This window comes from Tupaia chinensis, unplaced genomic scaffold (genome assembly GCF_000334495.1).
Source record: "Tupaia chinensis unplaced genomic scaffold, TupChi_1.0 Scaffold000002_1, whole genome shotgun sequence".
Classification (NCBI taxonomy): Eukaryota; Metazoa; Chordata; class Mammalia; order Scandentia; family Tupaiidae; genus Tupaia; species Tupaia belangeri.
The window spans coordinates 226,695-237,121 of record NW_006159428.1 but is presented as its reverse complement, the minus strand read 5'-3'; the positions used below and the strand labels follow the sequence as shown (position 1 = coordinate 237,121).

The window sequence follows — 10,427 nt, the reverse complement described above, 5'->3', positions numbered from 1 at the left end:
GATGGTGGAACCAGCACTCAAACCCCTAGTTTTCCTTGTGTAGTTACTCTTAATCTCTAAGTAGAGTTTAAGAGCATAATACAGAGAAACAAGCATAATAAAACGTATGAGGTTCCATTTAGCTTAACCCACTCAAAATGTCTCTTAATTGAATGAATTAATTATTGCGTCCTATGTAACCCGTACGTGGTGCTGGCACATCCCGCTAGTTTCATCCTATTTTGCTCTTGGAATTGATATAATTGCTTTATAAGTCAAGTTACTTGTTCAATTAAAGCTTTATTTTTGTGTTTCATGTTTAGTATCTGGAGTAGAGCAAGAAAAATTATTATGCCTGTGTTCCCTTGGGACTCCTTGGAAATTGTACAGTGACATCTTCTGGGATTTAGTCTGGTGAGTTTTATTTTGCTTTTTCTGTTTGTTAACCAGTTGTGTGAACATAGTTCCGTAATGTGTTTTAAAGATTTTATAAACAGGTGAATGCGAAATGTCAGATTACTACAAATATGTATACTCCAATTATGAAATTGTTAGTGGTGGGAACCGAAATGACTGTTGCCATGTGCTGTATTCCATTTGAAATGTTCAACTCTCCGAGTGGATTTTCCTTTTTGATAAAGGGAATCTTTGTGGCATACTGTTACAGAATATATGATCGTTAGAAGTGGTTGTCCTAATTGGGGGGAAATGTTGGTGAAAACATTAGTCTCCAAAGATGGTGAAATCATTTGCAGGAGGTTGTGTGGTACATTCGCATCCATCGAGGCTGACAGGAGCTGAAAGGAGCGTCATTCCTCTTAGTCGCATAGCAGTTTGTTGCAAGTGTGACATTCCTTTTATCACACCATGAATTTAAACTGTTAAAAATATGCAATGGTGTTGTATTCCATTAGCTGTCTTTTTCTCAGTGTGTCGTCTCTGTGTCATGGCTGATATAGATGCCCAAGTGGCTGCAAGTCTTTGAACTTCAAAAAGTCAGAAATGATCTTCGTAGCTCTTTAGCATTTTACAAACTGTATTCGTGTGAGTGCGGGCTCTGGTACATTGTTCTCCTTGGTCAGTATCTTTGTAGATCTGACCTTTGTGCTGCTTAGAGAGGACATAATCCTTTGAAAAAAACAGAGTTTCATAAGTGATTTTTTTTTTTTTAAGAAAGATTTTATTTATTTATTTATTTATTTATTTATTTATTTATTTATTTATTTATTTATTTATTTATTTATTTATTTATTTATTTATTTATTTATTTATTTATTTATTTATTTATTTATTTATTTATTTATTTATTTATTTATTTATTTATTTATTTATTTATTTATTTATTTATTTATTTATTTATTTATTTATTTATTTATTTATTTATTTATTTATTTATTTATTTATTTATTTATTTATTTATTTATTTATTTATTTATTTATTTATTTATTTATTTATTTATTTATTTATTTATTTATTTATTTATTTATTTATTTATTTATTTATTTATTTATTTATTTATTTATTTATTTATTTATTTATTTATTTATTTATTTATTTATTTATTTATTTATTTATTTATTTATTTATTTATTTATTTATTTATTTATTTATTTATTTATTTATTTATTTATTTATTTATTTATTTATTTATTTATTTATTTATTTATTTATTTATTTATTTATTTATTTATTTATTTATTTATTTATTTATTTATTTATTTATTTATTTATTTATTTATTTATTTATTTATTTATTTATTTTAATTTGACCAGAGAGAGAGAGAGAGAGAAAGCAAGTTGCCAGGTCTGGGACTTGAACCGTGGTCAGCCATGTGTGAGTGCTAGCCCCATAACTAGTGGTTTCTAAATTAGCAGTAAGCAGCAGAATGATTCAAAGAATGATGGGAAAAAACACACATTGCAGTTTATTAAGTGAATGTAGCCTACCAAATTTATAAAAAGGAACATTAAAACACTGGGAAAATAAAAACATCAGTAAAGGGCCAGCAGGTGGCATGGTGGTTGGGGTGCTGGACTGCCATATGGCCAACTGCAGTTCGGGTCCCAGATCTGGCAGCTTACTTTCTCACTTTCCCTTCCTCTCTGTCTCTCTCTGGTCAAATTAAATAATAATAATAAATAAAATTAAATCATTCTTTAAAAAATCATTAAAATGTTCAGTTTCGAGGAAAAGAGAAAAGTTTGAAAATCTTAAATGTACTTTTAGAGCCTATCGAATAAAAAATAATGTAGTCAATCCAGTGACTCATCCAGCTGAAATAGAGCGCAGCTAGAGCAGTGGCTAGAAGCTAAATGTAACTGTCTTTATCTTTTCTCTTTCTCTCTCCACACATGTGTGTGTAGGTATAGATACAGTTACATATGTAAGTAAAACAGAAAGGAGCCAGTTCGGGAGATGGTGAGTTACTCATCATTGGAGGTATTCAAGCATAGACTGACTGGAAACCATTTACGATTCCTTCTGATTCTGCGATTGTATGGATTCAATTCAAAACATTTCAATTGTAAAGGACATCCAACACTTGGAAATGTGTGGCAAAGACTTATTTTTCATGTTAGTGCCAGGTTTATTGAAGTACAGCTTCTTCAGTAAGATTACCCTTAATTTTAAAGTATATCATTTGATACATTTTGCCATGTGTCGAGTTACGTAAGGACTACTGCAGCCAATAGGTCGAATATTTTCATCACCCTCAGGAATTCCCTGTTGCGGGACCAGCAGTTAGCATAATGACTGTGTTGCTGAACTCCATGTAGTTGACCGCGGTTCGCGTCCCGGACCCAGTGGCTTAAACTCATGCCGGGCGTGTGCGTGCCCAAGATCCCAAGAGGAGAATGGAGGAGAAGGGATTGGGGCGTGGTCATCCCCCAGGGTGGGGTGTGGTGGGGTGATTTTTCTCTGTCTGTCTCTGTCTGGCGAGCTCACGTGCCCTATAGCAAAAACCTCTCAAAAAAAGAAAAAAGAAATTCCGTGTTGCCCCTTTTCAGTCTCCCCTCACCCCAGCCCTGGGCAATCATTGATTGTTTTTATTGCCTGAGAGTTTCATCTTTTCTAGTATGCGTATAAATGGAATCCCATAGGTAGTGGTTTCTGTTGCTCAGTGTGGGCTGCTCTTCGTTGCCGGGTGGGACGTCATTGTTTGGATGGACCTCAGTGTGCGTGTCGGTTTCCCAGCTGATGGACACTGGTGTTGCGTCCAGGTGTTAGCGAGGACGGACGAAGCTACTGGGGACGTTCTTGTTCAGGTTTCTGTGTGGACATCGATTTCAGTTTTCTTGGATAAATACATAGAAGTCAGGTAACCAGATTGTTTAATAAGCATTTATTTAACTTCATAAGCAACTGCCGAACTAGTCTCCAAAAATAGCTATACCTGAGGAGCCTTCTACGTAACTGAGCAGCTATGCCAAAGTCTGCAGATGAGAAGTCTGATTCTCATTCAGCACAGATTTATTTTTATTTTATATCCAGTTTTAACACATTTGCTTAACAGATATTTTCAGCTCACAGTGGATTAGAAACAGTAAATTAGAAAGTCTTAGGGATAGGTTGTTAGCAGTTATAAACAGCCAAAAATTATGTCCACTAACTTAACTATACTTGCTGATTTTTTAAGGCAGAAACCTGCAGGAGTGAAATTCTTCTATTTGTTAAGTTTTGTCTGAAGCAGTCACAAACCTGTGTGTGTATTGGATCACCTGGGGCTCTCTGCAGAATTTCAGAGCCTGTGCTGTACCCTAGATCAGTTAAAACACAGATGTGGGAGGGCTGGCAGGTGGCATAGTGGTTAAGGGTGCCGGACTCCCACATGGCTGACTGCAATTTGAGTTCCAGACCTGGTGGCTTGCTTTCTCACTTTCCCCTCCTCTTTCTCTCATTCTTTCCCCTCTCTGTCCAAATTGAAGTCAATCCATCCATCCATCCATAAGTTAAATAAAATAATTATTTAAAAACATTTTTAAAAAGGCACAGATGTAGGATAGAACACAGACATCAGTGTTTTCTGAAGGTCTTTGGATGATTTCAGTGTATGGACGAGTTTGGCAACCACGTGCTGGGTACACAGTGTGGGGAAATTGAAGGAGGACGGATGTGCAGCCCGGAGACCTGGATTATAGTTATGACCCCTAATCTGTGGACAAGCCCTGCCTTCATGGCATCAGTGTCTTCTCTGTCATTGGAAGTCAAGTTCTCAATAGGTAAACCCCAACATTACTCTGTCATTAAAACTAGATGATTTTAGGGGACTCGCAAATGGCATAATGGTTACGTCACTGAACTCCCATGTAATTGACTGCTGTTTGAGTCCCAGACCTGGCCATCTAAAACTCAAGCCGGACATGAGTGGGCATTCTCAAGATCCCGAGAGGAGAATGGAAGAGAAGGGATTGTGGCATGGCCATCCCCCTTTCTGTCTGCTTTCTGTCTCTCTCTTTCTCTCTCTCTCTGTCTCTCCGGTGAGTACACATGCCCTATAGCAAAAATCTCTCCCCAAAAAATCCCAACAAAAGCCTAAATGATTTTAGGCCCCTGTGGCTCAGGTGGTAGGGTGCCACGTGGTAGACCCAGGTTCGGATCCCAGTTGACCTGGCTATGTTGGATGCATGCACATGCGCCTGTGAGCCTGGCTGGGCAGGAAGCTGGGAGGATCATGGTGTGGTGAGACCCTATTAATGGTACCTCTGTTTCCCTTTTTTTCTCTCTCCCTCTCTTTCGCTCTCTCACGAGAGAAAAATAAGTAAACTTTAGAAAAAACATACAAAAGCCAGATGATTCTAGATAGCATTGCACGGATATTGGTCATATTTAGGGGACCCCGTTTTCCTAGGGATGGCTCCATTTTGAATGGTCTGTTTCTGAGAACTCTTGAAAAGATTTTGTTAAAATGAGGACTTTTTTGTTCTGTCTGTTTGAGATGGTTATGCTCATATCTGTATTGCTATAAGTTGCTAAAAACAGGGGAAGCATATGGAGCAGTGTTTTGATTACTGGGAGTGAATTTTTTTGATAAGACTTATTTTAAAAAATTCCCAGAATGCAACGCTTCTTAAAAAGAATTCTTTGTATAGCTGTGGAGAAACTTCTTGGCTATTTTCAGAGCTGGACTAGAGAGCTTAAGGCATCTAGGTTGTATTCTCAAATATGTATTGTTCTTTGGGCCCAGTGTGTCTGATCCTGGCCTCTTGGAGAAGCTCCCAGCAGGTTGAAGGTCCTTGCCTGCTCTTCCTGCTGGGCCAGCCCCTTCCCATGTGTGCTGGTTTGGGCCTGTGTGTCTCCTTTCATCCTGAATGCTCTGTTTGGGTACTGCATGCTGCAGCCAATGCTTTTAAAATACGCACTGTAGGGTTTTTCTAGTACATAGGAATGTTATTATCTCTGCTTTTGAGGGAAAACTGACATTTAGTTTGTAAATGTCTTGGTAGGAAATGTCTAATTGTTAAAAATGAAAATAGTACCTGAGATTTGAGGTCAGAGGATGGACAGAATATCTTCTTCATTTATCTTTTCTTTTGGGGGAAGATCAAACATACTTTTTAGATACGTTATCTTCTTTTTCTTCTTTGGTAGTTCTTATTTATGAATCATAAAGTAAGAAACAAGCACTTTTCTTAGTGAGTATGTAAATTGGTTTGTGGGGTTTTGTTTGTTTGTTTGTTTTTGTTTTGGCCGTAGAGCATGTGTGCTCGCTGGAGAGAGAGACAGAGACTGAAAGTGAGAAATCACTCCCTCAGGAGATGTGGTCATGTCCCAATCCTTTCTCCGTCGTCCTCTCAGCATTTTGGACATGCACACATATGCACCCTGTGTGATTCTCAAGCTTCTAGATCTGGGTCTTGAACCATGGTTGGCCACATGAGAGTCCAGCGCCTTCACCACAGGGGATGTGGTAGTTAAGGCACTGAACTCTCACATAGCCAACAGAAGTTCTAGTCCTGGACCTGGTGGCCTGCTTTCTTACTTTCCCTTTGTTTCTCTCTGGTCAAAATGAAAAATAATAACAACAAACAAAATTAAATAACGAATTGTTTTTTAAAAAGACTTTCACACTGATTTTTTTCTTATTGAAGGTAAAGACGTACGTTCCCCTGGTATACAGGGAAAGCTGTACATCTGTAAAGCATTGTCGCTGCCGTAAAAAGGTAAAAGGCACATGTTCTTTAACGCACCATTTTCCTTCTGGAGTTTCTTGCAGAAGAGATTCCCATACATATATATTTGTGTATGTTCTTAGATGTTTTCATTGCAGGAAAAAGTGGGCACCCACTCTCACATTTGAGAATGTACAGGAAAAAGAAAGATCCGTGAAAATATGTATTAAGCATTTAAAAATATTTATTTATTATTGTTTAAATTGGCTATAGGGCACATGCACTCATCAGAGAGAGACAGAGAGAGAGAGAGAGAGAGAGAGAATGCAGGCTGTCAGGTGTGGGACCTGAATGGTGGTCAGCCACGTGGGACTCTAGTGCAATAGCAGTTACGCTACCTGCTAGCTCCAATACACGAGAATATTAGTTTTATATAGACATGGCTGCTATTAGCAGGTGCTGAAGAGTGATTTTTTTTTTCTTTTACAGCACCTCATATGAGTTGCTTGGCTTGGATATCTTTCACTTAGCATGTATTATTGCAGATTTCGAAGACAGTAAAAAGCAAAAGCAGTCGTCGGAGGAGGCTCATGGGGAAAGGAACAGGGTAGAGTGTCCGGATTCCGGATGGGAAAGGTGGTTATATCAGGCTGGTACAAAAGCAATTGCAGTTTTGAGTCATCAATTTAAATCGATGTAACTAGACTCAAGTACATCTTTATTAATCAAAATAGCAACCATTACAATCAACCCGTTTTTGCTCATGTGAAATAAGTTTGTTTATTCCTGTAGCGTAAAAATCTGCTTCAGGATTCAGAGAACTCTTGGAAAGCATCTTCTGCATCCAGCTGGCTGTGGAAGTGTTTTCCCTGCAGAAAGCTGTGGAGATGCTTGAAGATGCGGTAGCTGGTTGACGGGAGAGCAGGTGAAGATGGCGGATAAGGGAACACTTCATTGCCCAGTTCACGCGACTTTTGAAGAGTTGATTGTGCAACATGCTATCGGACATTGTCATAGAGAATTCCGTCCTTTCTGTTTACCAGTGCTGGCTGCAGGCTTTGCGGTTTTTGGTGCATCTCATCGGTTTGCTGAGCACACTTCTCAGATGGAATGGTTTCTCCAGAATCCAGACAGCTGTCGTGGATCAGACCCACCAAACAGTGACCATGACCTATTCTGGGGGCACAGGTTTGGCTTCAGGAAGTACTTTGGAGCTTCTTCTTGAACCACTGAGTGGGTTCTTGCTGATTGTATAAAATTCACTTTTCATCACACGTCACATACCAGGAAGTGGTTCACTGTTACATAGGATGAGAGAAGATAAAACTTCAAAATGATGATTTAAAAAAAAAATTTGGTTAGCTCACGAGGCACTCACTTACTGAGCTTTGTTTGCTTCTTTCTAATGCTGAATGACCAGAGGATGGTCATTGGCTGGGTTCTTGGCAACCTCTCGTGCAGTCGTAAGAGGATCAGCTCTGCTGACTGCTCTCCGTTGGTCATTGTCAACCTCGGTGCCAGCCAGGACACGCCTCATTTCTCAAGGCTCTCGTCTCCTTTGCCACACTAGTTGAACCATGCCTGCACTGTGCATTCATTAGCAGCTCCTGGGCCCGTGTGTCATTGATGTTGCGAGTCGTGTCTGCTGCTTTAGGACCCGTTTTGAACTCGAATAAGAAAATCACTCGAATTTGCTTTTTGTCTAACATCATTTTTGTAGTCTAAAATACATATGAAATAAACAGCAAGTAATACATCATTAGCATAAAAAATAGTGAGAAATGTGCATGAAAACGCTATATGACATAACCACACTTACTTATTTAAACATGTATCCAATATCAAGTGGTAAATTTCAACAATGCAAAACACAATTGTCTTTGCATCAACCTAATAAAAAAGGTTCATGGAGGGGCTAGCGGGTGGCATGGTGGTTTAGGGGCGCTGGAATCCCCTGTGGCCAGCTGTGGTTCAAGTCCTGGACCTGGCGGCTTGCTTTCTCACTTTGCCTCTCTCTCTCTCACTCTGTCCCTCTCTGGTCAAATAAAACATTAATAAATAAAGTTAAATAAAATAATTCTTTAAAAAAATGTTCATGGACTTCAAGAGCTCTTTGAGATAAATCTTGGTATAGTTAAAGGAATTAGCAAGCAGGATGGAACTCCAGGTGTAGAACTTGGTAAAATAAATCTTGGAGTATTATTGACTCAGACATTCTTATTATCGGAGCTGGCTATGGGAATATCTTGAGGTGTCTTGGTACTGAATCACCTTCTCATTTTTTGTTTTTGTTTTTATGCTTTGTTTTTCTCTCTCTCCATGAGAATTATATTACACCCACACTTTACTGTATCTTTCCTGTAATGAAAAATATTAGGTGGTCGGGAAAGTCAGGGTGTATTTATCTGTGTTTTTCTATGCAAAAACTGTTCCCGACAACCCAATATTTCTGATAAACCGATTCAGTCTATGACAGAGAAGATAAAAATATTTTAAGGGCAGACAGTGAAGAAGAGCAATATTTAAGTTAGTGGAATGAGCCTAACCACCAAATTTGATGTCTTTTAATATCTAAGCAAAAGCTGTAGGGAGTTGGAGTGTTTTTGGAATAGGTTCTCCTACACGTGTGTTGTGCTGTGCTTTAGTTTCAGCCAAAATTCACAATTTTTTTGGAATAGGCATATTACTTATGCAAGAACACATACAGGAAAGTTAGTGAAGTTGATTCTTTGAGGATGCAGTGAGTCATAAGAATTCTTTGTATAACAGTAGTGCACTTACTAGCTATGTTCAGAAATGGTTTAAGGAGCTCAGGGCATTTAGTTATACTTTGAAAATATCAGTCACGCCTGAAGTTTGCAGGTTTGACCTCATGGAGAGGATTCAAAGTCTTGCAGACCCTGGACAGGTGTTTCGAATGCTCTTGTTCTGTTGGGCCGAGTTCTCTCACTTGTGTGTTGTGGTCTGCTTGTTCCAACCTAAATTCACAATGAAATGTTGTACACAGTGCTTATAAAATATGTATTGTGTACGTTTTTGTAGAATTAGCATTGCCGTGTCTAGTGTCGTCTAGTTGGGGCCTTATATATTTCCTTTTTTTTTTTTTAGGGGTTTTTGTTATAGGGCACATGCGCTTGCCAGAAAGACAGATAGAGACAGAGAGATAGAAAACAAGAAATCACCCCCCAGGGGGGATGGCCACGCCACAGTCTCTTCTCCTCCATTCTCCTCTTAGAATCTTGGGCTTGCACACGGGGCTGGCATGAGTTTAAGCTGCCGGGTCTGGGACTCGAACCACGGTCAACTACATGGAAGTCCTGCGACATAGCCATTATGCTAACTGCTGGTCCTAAAGGCCTCATTGATTTCAAAGGAATATAATACTGGGTTGTCAGAAAAGTCATGATGAATTCTTGAAGACAAACATTGAAAACTACATCATGACTTTTCCGACCACCCAGTGGTACCTATGAACATTGCCAGATGATCATGCATTATAAATATATCACTGCTATTGCTACTAGTTGGATTATGAGGGGAAAAATTGGGAGGCCAGTGGTTTGAGTCCTGGACCTGGAGACTTGCTTTCTGACTTTGCCTTTCTCTCCCTTTCTCTGGTGAGCGCATGTGTCCTGTAACAAATTAAAATAATAATGATAAATAAAATAAATAATTTTAAAGAGGACAAAAAATTATATTTATTCCTGGTGGTGGTTTGAGAAGCACAAATTTAAAAGAATTATTCATCTACAAGTTGACCTTTCTCTTCTTGCTTTAGTTTCTGTTCCAGACTGTTCTGTCTACAGAAATTTTGCTGCTGCTGTTTTTTGTTTGTTTGTTTGTTTTTTAATTGCCAGAGGGTGAATGTGCTCTCCAGAGAGAGAGAGAGAAGGAGAGGGAGAAAGCACCCTAACGGGTGTGGTCATGCCACTGTCCCTTCTCCCCTGTTCTCTGTCCTGTCAGTGTTGGCACACACACACACACACACACACACACACACACACTTTTCAAGTCTCTGGGGCTGTGCTTGGAACCACAGTCTCCCACGTGGGAGTCAGCTCCCTTAGCCACCAGGCCAAGGGGCTAGCCTGCTTCTGTTACTGTAATATCGACACTTTTTCTATTTTCTATTTCTGGACTTTATTTTTCTTTAAATTATATATGAAAACATTAATGGAAACTGAAAGGATATCTCTGGTCTCTGATTTTTTTGTTCTCCATAGTGTATTGCAGGGGACCAGCAGTTGGTGTAATGGCTGTCACTGGACTCCCATGTAGTCATGCAAGGTGCGTGTGCGTGCGTGCCCGAGATCCTGAGAGGGGAGTAGGGGAGAAG

General features: G+C 39.0%; 1 protein-coding gene across 2 annotated transcripts in view; it reads left to right on the top strand.

Annotated features, from left to right (window-relative positions):
* The first annotated feature begins 288 nt into the window (after positions 1 to 288).
* The window catches only part of MACIR (macrophage immunometabolism regulator), an 18,845-nt gene continuing 8,706 nt past the window's right edge, over positions 289 to 10,427 (top strand). The window contains exons 1-2 of one of the 2 annotated variants that reach the window (XM_027771669.1): positions 289 to 393; positions 6,071 to 6,142. The gene's annotated coding sequence lies outside the window, so the exon portion shown is untranslated. The remainder of the gene's footprint in view (positions 394 to 6,070; positions 6,143 to 10,427) is intronic. The other variant, XM_006139775.3, reaches the window with a different exon arrangement.